This window comes from Psammomys obesus, unplaced genomic scaffold (assembly GCF_907164565.1).
Source record: "Psammomys obesus unplaced genomic scaffold, mPsaObe1.curated_primary_1811, whole genome shotgun sequence".
Lineage (NCBI taxonomy): Eukaryota > Metazoa > Chordata > Mammalia > Rodentia > Muridae > Psammomys > Psammomys obesus.
This window is the reverse complement of record NW_026592118.1, coordinates 26765938-26786329: the sequence shown is the minus strand read 5'-3', so window position 1 is coordinate 26786329 and position 20392 is coordinate 26765938. Positions and strand designations below refer to the sequence as shown.

General features: G+C 37.4%; 1 protein-coding gene and 1 non-coding gene across 2 annotated transcripts in view; one reads left to right on the top strand and one right to left on the bottom strand.

The window, feature by feature from the left end:
• The window catches only part of Znf804b (zinc finger protein 804B), a 558165-nt gene that overhangs the window by 143165 nt on the left and 394608 nt on the right, over positions 1-20392 (bottom strand). The gene's annotated exons all lie outside the window — the stretch shown is intronic.
• LOC129681118 (U6 spliceosomal RNA) lies at positions 6399-6502 on the top strand. Its single transcript, XR_008720777.1, has one exon. It is a non-coding gene; the product is annotated as a U6 spliceosomal RNA (small nuclear RNA).

The following is a 20392-nucleotide window of genomic DNA, read 5'->3' as shown; positions in this document are numbered from 1 at the left end:
ATCTATCTATCTATCTATCTATCTATCTATCTATCTATCTATCTATCTATCTATCTGTTTTGAAACAAGGCTTCTCTGTGTAGCCCTGGCTGCCCTGGACTTCTCTCCCTGAATGACGTGATTAAAGACATGCACACACTTCTGGCTTAAATTTGCATTTTTTAAATATAAATTTATTTTTTTTTATAATTTCTCCCCTTTACATCCTGATTGTGTCTCCTTCCTCTTCCCCTCTGTTTTCCTCCACTATTTCTCAGAAAGAAGATTCCCTCCACTACCATCAGACCCCAACCTAAAAAGTCTCATTAGGATTGCCTGCAACCTCTTCCTCTATGGCCAGACAATGTCCCACCACCAGGAGAAAATGATCAAAGAGTGGGCTCCACTTACTAGGAAACCCACATGGAGACTGAGCTGCCTCTGGGCTACATTTGAGCAGGAGATTGAGTTCCTCTTCATGCATGGTCCTTGGTTGTTGTGTCAGTCTCTGCAGGCCCCCATGGGCCCAGATTTGTTGGCTCTGTTGGTCTTCTTATGGAGCTCTTGTCTGATCTGTGTCCTTCTCTTCCCCCAATCTTATGAGCCCCTCTGCTCTGTCTAAAGTTTTGCTGTGAGTTGCAATTTTAAAAAGTGTGTTATCTTTCATTTTTAAGGACTGAGAATTAGTACTGTCTTTTTATTATGCCGAGTACTTCTAAAGTAATCCCATGATGGCTCAAACAAGTTTCAAAAATTATAATCTTTATATATGCACACAGTAGGATTTTATAACTTTCACTTACAAAACTATATAGTTATTTAAACTAATAATATATTCATTTTATTTTTAACATAATTTTTTTATTTATTACAATTTATTCACTTTGTATTGCAGGGGTAGGCCTAACCTCTTTCCCTCCCAATCCTGTCCTCCCTACCTTCCTCATCTCCTCCCATGCCCCTTCCCTAGTCCACTGATAGTGGAGGACCTCCTCCCCTTCCATCTGACCCTAGCCTATCAGGTCTCATCCAGACTGTCTTTCATAGTCTTCTCTGTGGCCTTGTCAGGCTGCTCCCCCCTCAGGGGATGGTGATCAAAGAGCCAGCCACTGAGTTCATGTCAGAGACAGCCCTTGCTATTCTAACTAGGGAGCCCATTTCTGAGCTGCCAAAGGCTACCTCTCTGCAGGGTTCTAGGTTATCTCCATGAATGGTCCTTGGTTGGAGTATAAGTCCCAGAAAAGACCCCTATTCCCAGATTTTTTGGTTCTGTTTGCTTTGTGGAGCTCCAGACCCTTTCAGATCTTTCTATCTCCCTCTTCTTTCATAAGATTTTAATTTTTAAGTATTAATTTTCCACGTTTTAAGTTTAGCTTCTTGGTACACAAAAAGAAATTTCAACTGTCCAAATTTCATGGACATGTGTATATTCTGAGTATTTTAATATAAAACAATACTGTTTTACATAACTTCTATGGTTTTTGATGTACTAAGACTTGAAAAGCACTAATTTGGTATTTAATATCCTGGCATTCGAACACTTCCTTTGAGTAAAATAAAAACTCAAACAAAGAAATGTGTCTTCTGACATCTATTTGTGTATTTTACAAATGTATTAAGATTCAGATACACACTACGGTACATAGTACTCATGAAGGTCTATTTGGAACAGTGAAACTTCTCTGGTTCTCTCCATGTTTTGTTTGTTTGTTTCTGCTTCTCTCATAGCATGCTACTTCAGAGAGTATTTGGTACTTTCTGTGTGGTGAGATTCTGTGCCACAAGCATACTTTTCTTTCAATGTCCTTACCAAAGTTACATCTATTTTCAGTGTTCTTTGAGTTCACAACTGACAGCACTTTAAATTTATGAACTTGTTCCACTAATACGTAATATAAACTATAATCAAGACTGGGTTATATGTATTTGTTTGCTAACTGTGATGATGATTTTAATATGCTTTCATTTTCAAGTTCTATTGTAAAGTTATTGTACTTTAACTTTTAAAGTAATAGTAAATTTTGTAAAGTAATAGTACTGTGACTACTATTTCCTGTCACTCTCATGCACTCCTAAGGTAATAATAGCAATGTACATTTCTTTCTGCTGCTTCTACCTAAGCCAAATACAGTTGAAAATACAAAGGTAAGGAGATGGGGAGATTGAGTGTCCATGGAGCTTTCTGGCCAGACAATATAGCTGAATTGATGAGTTATAGCCTATGTATGCATGTGCAAGCACATTTGCAAACATATACTCACATATGTGTGCAGACATAAACTCATAAACCCATGCCCACACAAAAGTTCATCAAAATTTTCTTCCAGGCTTTTTAGAATAGACACATATTCTGTCTAGTTTCCCCTAGAAATGCATAAATTTCTACCCAAATATGTGTTTCAATTGTGTGTTTGGCAAAGGTACTGGTCATAATGTTGACATATAGCAGGTGTCTTAAATTAATACATAAACTGTTGATTAGAGAACCCTAGCTTGTTTGTTGTAATGAATTAGTTGATCAGCTGGTCTGGAGAAAGGTAACACAATCACAGAGACTATAGAACTCAATGATCAAATCCATTTCTGTGATAAGAGATTTGCAAATATTTACTGAAGGAAACTGAAGAAACTGAAGAAACTGAAGAATTTACTTAACTGAAGAAATGTTACTTAAGTAAGTTAGGATGATCTAACATGATCACCATATCTAAAGAATTTCACCGTAGGAAAAAAAAAACTAAGCATGTACATATAAACACATATACTTAAACATACATATAACCAAACACACACCTATTGTTAGAAACCAGGTGCTCCTGAAACTCCACTTAACACCAACAGCCACATCATCACCAGCCACCAAATTTAACACATGTACCCTTTACAGCTTCCTCAATATCAGGACTTGCCCTCTTGCTCTGTCTGTCTCTCTCACTCTGTCTCTCACTTTCTGACTCTCTGTCTCCGTCTCTCTCAATCCTGCTCTGGGGTGGACTTTAACTCCCACCCTGCAAAATATATATATATATATATATCTTGATATATATATATATATATATATATATCTTTATATATATATATATATCTTTATATATATATATATATATATATATATATATATATATATATATATATCTTGAGTAAGGTCTGTGGTTTGGTATGATATTCGCATCATTCCTTTGCCCTAATCTGCCAATGTACCCCTTTGCTTCTAAACCCTAACATTGGTGCTGAAACTCGGTAGGATGTCCTGGTGACTCCATGCTCTCTGTCTGGGTGTCTGAGCCACACAGGGACCCTATCCTTTTTCTCTAGTCCACCTGCAACATACTCACTCTCCCGCTCATTGATCACTGAACGCTAAATCCAACCAACAGTAGCAACTGCTAAGTTTTCCCTTTGGTTGGGGCAAACGCTTCGATGGATCTGAGGAAGTGGCTGTTGAGCTTCTGGTATCCCTTTGGGATTCTTGGGGAAGGAGACACCCCAGCCATGGTTTTTAAGGTTATAGTTGTCCCTCTTCAGAAAGACCACTTCTAACCTATTCTCTCCACCGAGGTTTCATTTTTCAGCATTTTTTTTTTTTTTTGGTTATTGTTTGTTTTGTTTTGTTTGTTTTCTTTCACTTTTTGTCTTTCATTCAAAAGTCCTGTTAGCAAGTGCATATCTCCTTGGAGTTTTTATCCCAGCAACCTTCCATGAGGTGAGGTCCCACTGAACATATTGTGCCTTCCTTGTTCTGTCCTTGTGAGTCTTGATGTATGTGTGGGGAAATCCTTGGATTTTAAGGCCTTAGGACTCCCTCTCTTTCTCAACCACCGGAACTGCACCATCTGTACCTCCTGGGTCTCCATTGAGATGTCTCTTGAAGAACCTCCAACCCCTCCACCTAGCACCAGGCAGGCTTAAGGGTCTCTAAACTTGTTCATGTTTGCCATCAAATCTGGCCTCAATATTCCTTAGATAAGTAATCAAAAATGGCTGCTGAGAAGCATGCTACTTCCTGACATTATTAGGGATTCTACGACTACTGGGGAAATGGAGAGAAATTCCCCATTCCCTATTTTTCCCCACCCCAAGCCCTGTTTGTTTTGTCTTGTCTCCTCCCCCACACACTGTATAAATGTCCTGCCTTTAGGTTTTGGGTGATGATCTGTAAGTTTGCTGTTAAGTGGGGAACAGAGCTGGTTCTGGGGAGTAGCTTGGGGGAGAGCCCAGCAGCTACAGTGTGCACATAATCTCCACACAACTGTTCTCCACTGCCACTGTGCCATTTGAACAAAGCTGCTGATATAGTTCTTGGTTGTCTCTCCCTTTTCCTTAACTGTTCCTCTCCTTGTCCTTTGCTGTAAGTGTCTCTCTGGCTCTGGAATCCAGCTTCTAGTACTCTTGGGGTTCCTACCATGTAGAAAACTTTCTCTCTTGGCCTTCTACACATACATGGGTTTTTCTGCTAAAGACACTTACTGTCTCCATTTTCCTCTGTCCTCTCCTGGCTATTTCTGGCTCCAACCTGCAGTTTCACAGCTTTGGCTGTTAGCTCCTCTTGGAACATATGGAAACACACCCGTGTGTTGTTTTGCAACTCTCTCTCTTTTCCTCCATAGACTCCGATTTTTATTACAACAGCCTGGCTTAGTGCAGAACACGCCCCTAAACTGGCAAACTTGATTTCCAAATTCTCACAAATCATATCAACTGCTATAGCACAGACAAATCATCCCCAGATATCTTATATGTAAACATGTTCCATTCTACATTTTTTTCTTACGATTATGATGTAAACTTTTATGTCAGGATTTTTAAGGTACTCATTGAGTTTGTTTTAAAAATGTCTATAAACTCTGTAAAAAAAAAAGCTTTAAATTCACAACAAAAGGCTTATAATTAAAAATAGACATATGGGTATATATAGATACATAGACACAATATGTGTAAGTTAAATTTTTTTAGGGAGTACATGCGTGTGTGTGTGTATCTTGGATTCAACTCTCTTTCAAAAACTAAATATACTAAGAAAATATATTTCTAAATATCGCTCATGTTGCTCTCCTCCATATTGTCTGATGACCTCATCAGGATGTAAACAGGAAGATGGCTGACAGCCATCTTAATTAAGGTTAAAGAGAACATGCCATGTGACTTCATCTTAACATGACCACAAGGCATAAAGAAACAATTGTAAAACTTGGTTCTAATAAGCTCTCTATCATTGTATCACCTTTTAGACCAAGGAAGCAACAAGTCTCAAATATTTTGAACTGGTAAGGACTTGTGTATGATGATAAGGTTTTTTGTTTGTTTGTTTTTTCTTGTAGTTTTATTATTATTATTATTATTTACAATTAATTCACTTTGTATCCTGGTTGTAGCCTCCTCCCTCATCTCCTCCCAGTCTACCCTCTCTCCCTCTTCCTCCCCTATCTCTCTTCCCTAGTCCAATGATTGGGGAAGTCTTCCTCCCCTACTGTCTGACCCTCGTCTATCAGGTTCCATAATGACCGCCTGGATCGTCTTCCTTTGTGGGCTGATTAGGTCATTCCACCAAGGAGGAGTGATTAAGGAGCAAGCAACTAAGTCCATGTCAAATGCTGTCTCTTCTCCCCTTACTAGAGGACACACGTGGAGACTGAGCTGTGTATGAGCTACATCTGAGCAAGGAGTCTGGGTCCTCTCTATGGGACCTCATGAAACTGAGAAGCTTCTGTAAAGGAAAGGACACTGTCACCAGAACAAAACAACACCTACAGACTGGAAAAAGATCTTCATCAACCCTACATCTGACAGAGGATTATTATCTAGAATATACATATCTATCTATCTATCTATCTATCTATCTATCTATCTATCTATCTATCTAAAAATTAAACACCAACAAACCAAATAATCAAATTAAAAAATGGGATACAGAGCTAAACAGAATATTTTCAACAGAGGAATATTGAATGACAAAAAAAAAACAAAAAAAAAAACACTTAAATTCTCAATGTCTTTAGTAATCAGGGAAATGAAAATAAAAGTGACTCTGAGATTCCATCTCACACCCATCAGAATGACTAAAATAAAAAACTCAAATGATCACATATGCTGGAGAGGATATGGAGAAAGGGGTACCTCCTCCATTGCTGGTGGGAGTGCAAACTTGTACAACCACTTTGGAAATCAATCTGGTACTTTCTCAGAAAACTGAGAAGAGCTCTACCTCAAGAAACAACTATACCACTCCTGGGCATATATCTGAAAGATGCTCAACCATACAGCAAGGAGATTTGCTCAACTAGGTTCACAGCAGCTTTATTTGTAAAAGCCAGACTGTGGAAACAACCTAGATGTCCCTCACTGACGAATGGATACAGAAACCGTGGTACATCTACACAATGGAATACTATTGTGTTACAGCTATTAATAACAAGGAAATCATGCTTGCTTCAGCAGCATATACACTAAAATTGGAACGATACAGAGATTAGCATGGCCCCTGCACAAGGATAACATGAAAACTTGTGAAGTGTTCCATATTTTTTACAAACCGAGCCCTAGGGCCCTGAAGAGAATGGTACTCCAACCAAGGGCAATGAATGGAGAGGATCTAAAACCAGGTTCAGATGTTGCCCATAGATTCAGTCTCCAAGTAGGGTCCCAAGTAAAGGGAGCAGGGATTTTCTCTGGCATGAATCCAGTGGCAGGTCTTCTGATCACCTTCCCCTGTGGGGGGCAGTCTTGGCAAGCCACAGAGGAAGACGATGCAACTAGTTCTTATGAGACCTGGTAGGCTAGGGTCAAATAGAAGGGAAGGAGAACCTCCCCTATCAGTGTACTAGGGGAAGGGCATAAGGGGAGAAGATGGAGAGTGGAATTGGGAGGAGAGAAGGGAGGGGGCCACAGCCTGGACACAAATTGAATGAATTGTAATAAATGATAATAAAAATATTAAAAAAACAAGGAAATCATGAAATTTGCAGGTAAATGTATGGAACTAGAAAAGATCAACCTGAGTAGGTAATCCAGAAGCAGAAAGACATACATGGTATATACACACATCTAAGTGAGTCTATTATATTATATTAGCCATATAATATCGGATAAACATACAAAAATCTATAGTTTTAAAGAAGCCAAACAACAATGAGGATCTTAGGGAAGATGCTTAATTTTCATTCAGAAGGAAAAACAGAATAAACACAAGAGGTACTTGAAGAGAGGAAACAGGATGGGAGCCTATCAGAGATATCCTCTAAAAGACTTCACCCAGTGGAAGATTGAAGCAGATCCACTCACAGCCAATCTTTGGACAGAGTGCAGGGAGTTTTATGGAAGAAGGGGAATATAGGAGGAGCCAGAAGGAGCAGGATCCCCACAAGGCCTAAAAAGTTGGGCCCAGAGAAGACTGCAGAGAATGATGATAAAAATTTAAGGTCATAGAGGTCTGCTCAAGACTAACAGAATCTAATTTCAGATATATGTCTAACACCTTATGTCTTTGCTATCTATTCAGCACCACATTGCTATTTAGATAAGTAACAGCGTATGTCTAATAAATAAGTTATATTTGATAATCAATATTTATAAAATCCTAAGGTCTAAAATCCTCAGGTTCATAAGTTATGTTTGTCTAGCTTCTTTATCTTTGCTCACTTTAAGCTTTAGCTATTTGAATAAACTAAGCCATACAAAAATCCGCAGTATTCTATAATGGTGCAATATAAAAGGATCAGTTAAGCTGTTAGTCTTTTTATGAACTGTATCTATGATTGAAAGGTTTTTTTTGATACTACAAGAGCTTCAATTTAACATTGCTATTTATAAGGCTAACAGGGATGTAATGCAAAGTCTTAGTCTTAGAAAAACTAACTTATTGTAAACCATTAAGGAGAATTAAGAAATGTAAATTAATGGTCAGTCACGTCATAAATGATCAGATTCTCTAATGTGTTCAGAACTATGATGTATATATGCTAAGCACTAATGTAATCAATTATAGAAGCAGCTTTATTTAGTGTCTTATACGTTTCCAAAATTAAGTCTAAAACAAATAACTAGAAACAAGCAATGTTTGTTTAGTCATAGATGGTCCTCAAAACTTTTCAAAGATATGTTGAATATGATAATTAATGCTTACTAAACATGTGTCCCATGATAGAAATGCCAGCTCCTTGAAGCTGCCCTTACATCTCCTCCATTAAAGCTGATAGGCATAGACAAGCCTCCAATTGGAGCTTGCTTTAAATGTGGCAAAGGCAGCCACAGGTTGAAAAACTGCTCTTCCCCTCACCCACCAAGAGGGCTCTATCCAAACTGTAGACAAGAAGGGAGTTGATTGCTCTACATTGCCTAGGTAAAGGGGCCAATGCCCCCAAATTCCTTTTCCACAGGAAAGTCTGTTGGATCTTGTGGACCTTGGCAGCTCAAGACTGATTCTGCTCTGGGACCTCTACTTCCAATGAATACCTGAGAACCTAGCGTGACTGCCCAGGTAGCCAGTATGTCTCTGTCATTTTTAGAAGATTTGGAAGGTGATTGGGCTCTATTTCCTTATTACTCATATGAAATTTGTCCTTCTCAAATATTTGATGATTGATGACAAGGCTAGTGATAGTTTTATCAGTTTAGCAGCCGAAATCAAGTTTCTGTTGCCTTCCCAGTTCTGTTCACATGTAAAACTCAGGCCTCACTTTCTACTTCTAGGTCTAGACATAGTTTACCTTGCTACCAGACTCTAAAAGAAGACATGCTTACAAGGCAGATTCAGTAAAACTTTGACTATTTTATTTAAAGTAACTGGCTTTATAATGACTGTTCTCAGTAATCAAGCACCTGTGTCTCATGGTGGATGATTAGGAAAAAAGGTATAGTTTGTATAAGGTATGTGAATAAGAAACCTTGAGTTGTGAGGATCTCACAAAATGTTTTGGCTATGTAAATGCAAGTTGTAAGTCTGAGGATGTGAAGGCTTGGGTTGTGAGTCTCAGAAGGTATTTTGAGATGTATGGATGCAATTTGTGAGGGTTTAAGAAGGTGGCTTAAGGTATATGAAAACTGTTTCAGGTTTCTTACCCTCTCTATGCTACTGTTATATTAAAACCTCAAAAGTTCAGAGTTTTGATATAAACCAGTGGAGTTCTAATAAACTATTAATCTAGCTCAGGTAAGCACTGACTACTATTATAATAGCTACAAGCTCACGATTTTAAATTTCCTATCATTGTCTTCTAAGTATAGACTTAAAAGTCCTTCTCATTGTGCTAAAAATGCCCTTTTAATCTATACAACCTCAGTCTTCTCCAAAGAGGAAGGAGTCTTCATGCTTTAAACCCCAAGTCATTTGGAGCACCCAAGCTTCTACTCTGATTCAGAGGTGTGAGCCTACGATGTGGATTTCTGTGCAGATTACAAACAATGGTAATGCTGACATATCTAAAACTTATCTCTTCTTGTAAACTTAAAAAATGCTTGTGAGCTTCAGGGTATAAGGTTGAACCCACCTCTCACGAGTCAAATTAAACCATCATCAGTGTACAACTTGTTTCCCACCTGCCTGTTCTGCCTTTGCCTGAGGGTGGTCTCTCTCTCTCTCTCTCTCTCTCTCTCTCTCTCTCTCTCTCGTCTTTGGACTCTCCTCCCCCAACTACCAGGATCATAAGCCTAAATGTTTCAAATGTACACTTAAATAAAGCTTTTTCTGTAAACTTCTTATCTTTACTTTCTTTCTCTAGTTTGTCTGTCCCAAAAGATTTCAAGTCAGCTGCAGAAACTTCCAGCACCAGCTCAAGGTGTTCTCTTGTTTCTACATCATCAAAGCGGCTAGTCCCAGATGGTCCAGTCTCACAAACTGCTCCAACTGCTTTCTATATGTCCCTAACCCCAGATGGTTCTGCAGAGCTGGGCAGTAAGAAAAACATCCTGTTCTCTAGAACATGGCCAACATTTCAGCTTTCTTGGGTCCCCAAAGATGTAGATGCAGCCAAACAGTAGCAAGCAGTGTAAAGAGCACTGGGCCCCATCTGTGCCTCATCAATCATCTCCTCCTATTTCCTCACCTTAAAAACAATGGAAGGATGTTAGAAAACAAGGGTCTGTCCAGCTCACCATAGCACCAGCAGCCACACCATCACCAAACACCAAAGGAGATACTTTAAAAAGTCTCCAACATGGCCCACTCTCTCGCCCTGCTTGTCTTTCTTTCTCACTCTCTATGTCTCTTTCTCTCTTGTCGCCACTCAGAGGTGACTCTGATCCTCCCAAACACATTTCTTGACAAGATATTTTGTGTTGTTTGATCTCTATGGCATTTCTCCATCCACCAAAGTACCCATCCACAGCTAAACTTTATCACGTATCCCCTTAAACACATATGTATACGCTTAAACACACACCCTTACACTTCAACATTTCATATCCTATTCTATCCATTTCACAAAAACTGAATTATTCTCTTCATCACCTATTATTTCTAGGCTGAAGAGATAAGCCTTGATCTTTAACCAGTCATTTCTCCTTTTTAAACTGTTTCACAATCCATAAAATAAATTCTTGCACTGAATTATTCCATATGATGTTGGATTATGCCTGCTGTATCTACAATGTACTTCATCCAAAGATGTACCTGCTCTCATAAAGTAAGAGCAAGAGAGATGGAGAGCAGAGAGAAGCAGAGAGGCAGGGAGGGAAAGGAAAAGGGGAGAAATGTTCATTCAAATGTTTTCAAACAAGTTAGGATAGTATTCATTTATGCTGAGAAAGACTGTCAGAAAGCGAATTTTGAATCGAATGTGGTATTTGATTCACTGATATTATGATTTATTTTCTTAGTATATATTATATTTTAATAGGAATTGCACTTTTAAAAATGTGTGGGTTAAAGAATTTTCCCAAGCCCCATCGAGTGTTACTTCGTCTTCTATTACCAAGTGAATCTGTAGAATACTTTCTTAATATTTCAACTTGTACACTTTCTAAATGGATGGTTAGTTGAAACAGAAGCTGCAGCAAACTTACTTTGAGAAGATGGCATTTGATTAAAATAGAAATAAGTAGGAAATTGCCTCATCTTAAAGATGCTATTCAAAGTGACATGCTGCCTAACTATGAGTAGCAAATCGCTAGATTTATTCATTCTACTTTAAAGAAGCATAGTATAAACTATAGCATTTAGAAATTAAAAAATGAAATGATGCATGAAAGACCCTTAGATATATTGTTAAAGCACATTCTCCAAAGAAAGGTTCAGCTCATTTGTATTTGACAGGATCTGAAATCATAAATGATTGAATACAATATGTTAGGATATCAACAGGAGTTATGTGTGACAGGTGGAGAGTTTAATTCAACAGAAGCTAAGGGAGAGCAAGGAACGACCAGTGAGGTTAAAACTACTGCCCACAAGGACAGACCACTTAAAAATCCAACTAATAATGTCTCTTGGTTGACCAATATTCTTGAATAAAGATGAATTATAATGTTTACCTTAAGCATCATGCTAAAATGACATATAAGAATAAAAATTAAGTTTTTTCTTGATCACTTCGTGCCAAATAAGCTTTACCATTCCTCAGCAGACTTAAGAGTGAAGCAAGGGTGAAAGAGCTTAGTATTATTTGTGCATTAATATAGAAAACTGGTAATAAACATGTGCAGAAAAATTATTCAAAATCACTTTCTTTCTATTAAGTGAATAATACAACAGTCTTTCAAATGTGCATTCCTGAGTGTATTTGCTAGTTCAGGTAAAGCTGATCTCAAATGTGAATGAATAGTACAATTGTCTAATTGCCACATGAGTCCTTCTTTGATGGCAAAATGACCATACGAAGATTATCCAGAGTTCTATCCCTCCAGTTTTATGAAGGAAAATAAGGCAACTGTGGCTGTCAGTTTATTTAAACAAAGGTCTGCACATCCCTGTGGAAATCTTTTTGGCATTTGCATCTAATTCAGCATCTTGTTGGGAGGGATGAATCATTTTGATGCAAAAGAAATGACAGACACTGGGCCCTAAATGTCAATGTCTTATAGAGATAGCTTTGTATAGGAGCTGCTGTCTCTGTTGGAACCAAGCAAATCCAGCAAACAGGAGAAAGCTTCTTGGCTCTTTATCATGCAAATGCTGACCTGGCCTGGCTTGGCCTGGTTAGATGTACAGAGTCAGAGTTCATACAAATACAGAAAGGAATAAAGCAACAATTTTTTTGTGTGTGAAAAGAAGATCTCTTTGAGGTGGCTTAGGTGAGCACCCACATTGTTAGGCAGTACTATGAAAACATTTGAATAAGCATTTCTCCCCTCTCCCTCCCCCTCTATCTTCCAGTTTCTCTTTAGTCCTCTCTGCCTCTCTATCTCTCTTGCTCTTACTTTAATGAGAGCAGGTACATCTTTGGATGAAGTACATGGTAGATCCAGCAGACCTAACCCAATATTATATGGAGTAATTCAATGTAAGAATTAATTTTATCATCACACTTAAAAAAATAAGGTTAGAACATATCACCACACACACAGAGACAAAGAATAAAGTCTCCACCTCATTGGAAGACTGGGTTATAAAACTCTTTTAATAAAAGGCTCATAAATCCTTCTACCAAGGAGATAGGCTGTGCTTCTCTTCTTCTGCCGGTTCTCTCAGTCTCTCTGTTCCAAGCTCTTAAACTTTTTTTTTTAAATTTCATATACTTAATGATAATCATCAATTTATGGGCTAGTATCTCATACCCAAGGTGCCATGATAGACTTAAAATATGTAAACACTCATTACCTTCTATTTTGAGGTTATGTGTAAAAGTTCTACATTTTTAGACATATTTCATTTCAATATGATTTGTGCCTCTGAGGTATTACAGAAAACAATAATACAACCTATATTTCAAAGAATTCAAAGAAAGCATTGAAATGTGTTAAACCTTAAGGAGATATGTATGTTTAAATTGATTGAAAATTATATAATATATACATATATTGAAATATCTTGTCACTTCAATTTTTACTTTTATTTACTTATAGTAGGGGGATAGGTCATATCCTGTACTCCAGGCTGACCCAGGGATCATCTCAATCTTTCAGCCTCAGCCTTCCTAACTCTGGGACTACAGGTGGATGACACCTCTCTCAAGAAAAAATTATCTTTTTACAAGCAGGTAAACAACATAAACAGGAAGGACAACAAACTTCATGAATAAAGTGTTTAAGACCTTCCTGTTAGGGTCATTTATTGTAATGCTAATGCTCTCCAAATAACCATTGGAAATCTGTGCTTAATGGGTGTTCTGGGGCGCAGAGTGAACACTGAAACATGCCTGAAGTTCACTAGAAGTTGTTCTCTCGTTTTGTTCAGCGGGTCTTTGAAATTTTTGAGAAATGTACTCTCAGCTGATCTCTAAAAAACTGACTTGCAGCCTTAATAATAACTTCTTCCGTCTTTGTAAATTACGCTCCCTGAGGCACAGATCAAAGCAAGCTGATTCTAATATACTATCCTTGGGCTGATGAGCCCCTGAATCATCTCTTCCATCCTTTGACTCGTAAGATTCCGTAGGTCTTCTACAACATATTTGTGAAAGCTATACTTATTCTTGTGATAAATTTTAATTATATATTTAACTTACTGAAGAGGATATAAGTTTAAAATAAAGGAGCCAATTTTATGAGAAAGTGGGAGGCATCACAAATAGATGCTTTTATTAATTATTTTTTATTACAATTCATTCAATTTGTATCCTGGCTGTGGCCCCCTCCCCCATCTCTTCCCAATCCCACCCTCCATCTCTGTTCTCCCCTTATGCCCATCCCGCATCCACTGATAAGGGAGGTCCTCCTTCCCTTCCATCTGATTCTAGCCTATCAAGTCTCATCAGGACTGGTTGCACTGTCTTCCTTTGTGGCCAGGGAAGGCTGCTCCCCGCTCAGGGGGAGGTGATCACAGAATCAGCCACTGAGTTCATGTCAGAGAAAGCCCTGCTCCCCTTACTAGGGACCCCACTTGAGACTGAGTGTATGGACTACATCTGAGCAGGGGTTTTAGGCTCTTTCCATGCATTGTCCATGGTTGGGATTCCTTCTCTTCATGGCCCTCAAGGCTCAGGTTTTGCTCTCTCTCTCTCTCTCTCTCTCTCTCTCTCTCTGTCTCTCTGTTTCTCTCTCTCCTTTTGGAGTTCCTGTTCCCTTCAGGTCTTTTTATCCCCCCCCCTTCTTTCATAAAATTCCATGCATTCTGCCCAAATTTTGACTATGATTACATGTGAAGACTATAACATTAAAAATTGGGAAAAAGAACAACAACTCTAAAATATCTGGCATCTTTATTATTTTGCATGAATTAATTGGATTTAATTTTATTTTTGTTCTTGTTTAGAAATAACCTAAACAGGAAATTTTGGAAGGTGGTATGTTGGTTTGAATAGGAATGCTCTCCCTAGATTCATGTGTTTGAATGCTTGGCTCATCGTGAGTGGCACTATTAGAAGGTGTGACCTTTTTGGAGCCCATGTGGTCTACTGAAGGAAGTGTGCCACTGTGGAGGCAGGATTTGAGGTCATATATATTCAAGCTATACCCAGTGTGGCACACAGTCTCCTTATGCTGCCTGCAGATCAAGATGTAGAACTTTTAGCTCCTTCTCCAGCACCATGTCTGGCTGTATGCTGCCATGCTTTCTACCATCACAATAATGGGCTAAAACTCTGAAACTGACTTTAATGTTTCTGTAATGAAACTGTAACCCAATAAAATGTTTTCCTTTATAAGAGTTGCTATGGTCATGATGTCAATTAACAGCAATAAAAACCCTAAGACAGATGGATAAGCAAATTTTGTATATAAAAGGATAGGTATAATTTTACTCAAATGAGAAGGCATTGATAAATGTAAATTTTCAGCTCTACTTTACCAGTCCTCTTAGTTAAAATTAGGTGTACTCTGTCTTATCCCATTAAATCTGGATTGTAAGTTTACTAATCATTATCTAATTAATCATAAGGGTCAAGAGTATTCACCAGAAAGTCAAGGAATATCTATGATGGCCTTGTAAGTACCAAGTACAAAACATTTTTCTGAAATAAACAAAAAGAAGGTGTAATATCACACTGATAGCTTTGTACTATCAGTTTAGTTTTAAAACGTTGCAGACCAATTGGTACCCATACATAAAATAAATTCTGTAGGAACTGCGTTTAGCTTTAGACCTTTTGGGTATAAACACTTATAGTGTTGTTGATTTGTATTTTCTTAACAAGAGTTACTATTAGAAAAAAAAAAGAAGCTTATTATAATCAGTACATAAATGATATCAAGACTTCTGAGAAGGAAATGGAAGGAAAACTACCCATTCTGGGAAAAGAAATTTGTGGTAGTTATTTTCTCTGGAGCCAACTCTGATAGTAATAAAGTCAATTTCCCTAATCACTTCACTGAATAGGAAGTTTAAATAAACAATTTTGGTTCTGGAAGGTAAGCACGGTGTACTGTTTGTGAATCTTCTTATTATGTCTGCACATTAACAATCATTTTACTTTACTGTTACTGCTAAAAAAAAGGAGGTCTTTTGTGCTTTCTTAGTTTAATTTAAGATGTAATAAAATACAAATCTACTTAAAACAATCAAATAGTTATGACAAGTTATTTCGCGTAATGATCACCATTTGGGCTTCTCATTTTCTGTTTGGCTTAATAACTAATGCCAGTATATACAGCACCACCTCAGCTGTGGCATGAAAAGTTCAATGAAATCTGAAAGAACTTTGTAGTAGGAGTTTTTTTTTCTCCTCATAAAAGTCTTTAATTCAGACATTTATCCCAATAGTTAATAATCCTTTAAAAGTCTGGCTGGAATCCTTATGGAAGAAGAGGGAGATAGAAAAACCTTGAGGGAACAGGAACTCCACGAGGAGACCAACAGAGCCAAAACACCTGGTCTCACGGGGCCCTGCAGAGACTGATAATCCAACCAAGGACCATGCATGAAGAGGACCTAGACCCCTTGTTCAGAGGAAGTCCATAGGCTGTTCCCTAGTAAGGGGCACAGGGGCTGTCTCTGGCATGAACTCAGTGACAGGCTCTTTGATCACCTCCCCCTGGGGGGTGCAACAGGGGAAAATGGTGCAGCTAGCCTTGATGAGACCTGATAGGCCAGGGTCAGATAGAAGGGGAGGAGGAACTCCCCTATCAGTGTACAAGCAGAGGGGTATAGGGGGAGAAGAGAGAGGTGGCAGGACTGAGAGGAGACAAGGGAGGGGGCTGCAGCAGGTTACAAAGTGAATAAATTGTAATAAATAAATATATAAATAAAATTAAATTAAGGAATAAAAAGTAAAGCCTGCATATGGTACAACATACTTTATTGAGAAAAATTTGTTTTGTTCAAATAATTACTGCTGGCTAAATTCAGTCTCCCCTTGATGTATACAAACTCATTTCATGTTAAAAATCATAAAAAGCAAAATGAATATTATGTAAAATAATGAACACCCAAAAATACTGTTTTGTTTTTGTTTTTGTTCTTTTTTTTGTTTTTGTTTTGTTTTGTTTTGTTTTTTAATTCAGAGAGTGTAACACTGGTCTGAAATGTCTTTCTCCAGGTTATACAGCCTGAATTCATTTTATAACAGAAAATAGCTTTTCGTTGTAGGAAAGTCATGTTATGTGGAAATAAAGTGTAATTTAAGTGGTTTATAAACTTGCCCTACCAATGTTTGATGACAGGTATATGAGAAGATGTGCCCTGGGCCAGCACTGGCCTCCTGAATTCCACCAGAAGCTCTCATCTCCCTCCTAACAGCACCTCACATTATCAACTTGTTCAACCTACTCCATGGTCTAGTTCCCGGAAGCAGGTGAATCTAGTTGATGTTTCTCTCTAAGTTACATGATCTCAACTGCCCATATTAATTCAAGATCTTACTCTTCAAAGGGATCTTCTATGTGAAGTTGAGTTCTTCGCGGAACATAAAAAGAAAATTTAGTACAGCATTTCCATGAATTTTAGCTTCACCGAGTCTCTTTCAAAATTATGTAATAGATCCTGTCTGTAAACAGCCAGAAAAATAAAAGGATGTAATAAGTTCCCTCTACTTGTTTTCTCAATCTCACTTTATGAAATAAGATTTGTGTCAAATACGAATACAGAAAAGCTATAAGATCGGGGTGATTAATGCCCAATTTTGTAATAGTGTCTAACCCAACAAAATGATTATAGTCCTTGAAAGGGAATTCTTTAGAAATGTTAGAAATCTCACAAACAAAATAATAAAGATAAGTCTGTTTAATACTGGCAAACAGTTATAGTATGTATTCCTGTGTTCTGCCTTAGCTCTATTGCTATATAGAGCAATATATTCATGTGTCAGTGTATTTATGTATCTATATATAATCTATCTACATATTTATCTTAGTTAGCTAAAATACATTTGTAGAGTCACAAAATTTATAGTATGTTTCTAATTTTTCAATTTAATTATCTAAACATCGCTACATTATATATAATACATGAATATGATTCATTATTAAATATTAAACATTGGCACAGAAATTAAACTAACAAAGTTGTATCATATTTAATAGTCAGGATTAACAACTGATATTATATTGACTACTATATCAGGTAAAGATGCACTGAAAAACACAGATGAATGTCTCGATAGTATATTTTTAAACATGTTTTTATATGTTTATGTTTTACCTAATATTTGAATTATTTTCAAATTTTCTTAAAAAGTAAAGAAAATATTTATCAAATGAAAGATTTTTTTAATCCAAGAAATGACACATTTATGCAAAAGCAATAAAACCTTATTGTTTAAATATGTTTAATTCAGTTTTCACCACTGCCAAACAAAATTATGAGTGCATTACATTACATTGCATTTTATGTGCATTAGTTTATTCCCATGGAGAATTATCTTTACTGTAAAGATGTAGACCACAGAGTTAATGCGATCCAGGAAATGTTCTGTTTGCTTGGATTCTAAAGTTTAGAATCAGATTTATTGTATGCAGTTACAGGAAAAATGTTGACAGAGCTTTCTTGGATATATCCTGTTGAGTTTTATAAACTGACTTTAGATGTGATTTTATAATCAGTACAGAATTGCACAGGAAGTGTGGACAAAGCACTGGGCTTTGCTCGCTTGTAGGTGTCAGTCCTCAGCTCTGTCAGAAATCATCAGTGTTTCCCCATTCGAGAAAAAGAAAACAATCCTAGCCCATAACCAAAACAACCTCTCCAAAAAGATGGTTAGAGTGGCACTGGATATGGTGTCCTTGTCAGATATTCAACTCCATAAAAGAGAGCAAAAAGGAATGAGATCTTTAAAAATTGTAGTCAGGACCCTGTTTACAATCTCCAGATCTTATTTTAACTACGCATTGTACTAGCTATATGTGACAATGAGCCTGGCAGTTCCACTCTGTCAGCTTCAATATAGTCAAATGAACAATATATGAAAATAATGGCACAGAATGACAGCAGTTCCTACACAATAAAATCTGCTTAACACTGAAAAGGTGTTCACTCTGTTGAGAACTGGACTAGCAGATCTGCAAACAATCAATGTTTTACGAGGGAGGAAATAACAGACAGCTACAACAAAATTCAAACAGATTATTATGTTGATCCTAATCAATGTATTTGTACTTCATGGCTAGTGACTCTGAGTTTTCCATTCATATAACACAAAACATACCTTTTTCAAATACTAGGTATATTTTCATTTTTAATCCTCTGTTATTCACTGGCAATTGATAAGCTTAAATATGAGTTTCTCTTTGTAATAAAGTAACCATAGAAATATATTGATTTTCTATACATACCTCATCTATACCATCATGTTAGAGGAAGCTTTAGCGTGGGCGAGGTTAGAGCAAAGATTAGAAGGTGATGGGAATGATTAACTGAAATATGGAAGCAAGGACTGACACAATGGCCTGGGAATGCAAATGAAAATAATAGTCCCAGATGTGTTTTAGAGTAAAGGGGTGGCAGAATTTTGAGGATTGTTAAGAGAGATAAATAACAGTCTATAGATACAATGCAATTCCCATCAAAATACCAAAACAAACCTCGAGAGAACAATTCTCAACTTCATTTGGAAAAACAACAAACAAACAAACAAACATAAAAAAAACAGAATAACTAAAACAAGCTATACCATAAGAGAACTTTTGGAGGTATCTGATCCTTGACTTCAAGCTGCCCTACAGAGAAATAGTAATACACTGGCATTGCAATGGAATCAATGGTCAATAAATGGAACTGGTCAATCAATGGAATCGAACAGAGACTCAGAAATAAACCCACACATCTATGGACACCTGATTTCTGATAAAGAAGCCAAAAACATATAGTGCAAAAGCATCTTCAACAAATGGTGCTAGCATAACTGGATGTGCACATGTAAAAAAAATGCAAATAAATCCATTTTTATCACCCTGCACAAAAAATCAAGTACAAGTGGATTAAAGAACTAAACAACAACAAAAACAGAAACCCTAAATCTATTAGAAGAGAAAGTGGGAATCAGGTTTGAACTCACTGGCACAAGAGATGATTTCCTGAACAGACAAACAGCTCAGACTCTAAAATCAACAATTAATCAATGAGATCTCATGAAACTGAAAAGGTTATCTAAGGCAAGGAATACTTGTTAACAGAACAAAAATGGCAGCCTACAAACTAGGAAAAGATCTTCACTAACCCTACATTTGACAAAGGGTTGATATCCAAAATATATAAAGAACTCAAAAAATTAAACAACAACAAATCAAATAAGCCAATTTAAAAATGAGGTACAGAACTAAAAAAAAGAATTTTCAATACAGGAATCTCACATGCCCAAGAAGCACTTAAAACAATGCTTATCATCCTGAGTTCCCATGGAAAGGCAAATCAAAGGACTCTGAGATTCCATATTAGAAAGGCATATATAAAAACTCAGGTGGATATTTCCGAGATAAGCTGTAGACCTACCAAAATTTGGCTCCAAGGAGGATATGGGAGTGACTCAAGCTGAGACCACTAGTAGTAGGGGTGATGGAGACTGAAGAGATCACCCTCTAACTAGACAGGACTCCTGGTGGAGGGAGATGGAACACCAATCCACACACACAATCTTTGACCCAAAATTTACCCTGCCTATCAGATATACAGGGATAAAGATAGACCAGAAATGGAGGAAAAATCCAATCATTCCCTGGCCAAAGACTGGGCAGAGCACAGGGAGACTTGTGGAAGAGTAGGAAGAAGGTTAAAAGGACCCGGAAGGGACAGGAGTTTCACAAGAAGACCAACAGAGACAACTAACCTGGACCTTGGGCACGGGGGGGCTGCAGAGATTGAAACATCAACCAAGGACCATTCATGGAATAAATCTTCGTTACCTACACACAGATACACACACACACACACACACACACACACACACACACACACACA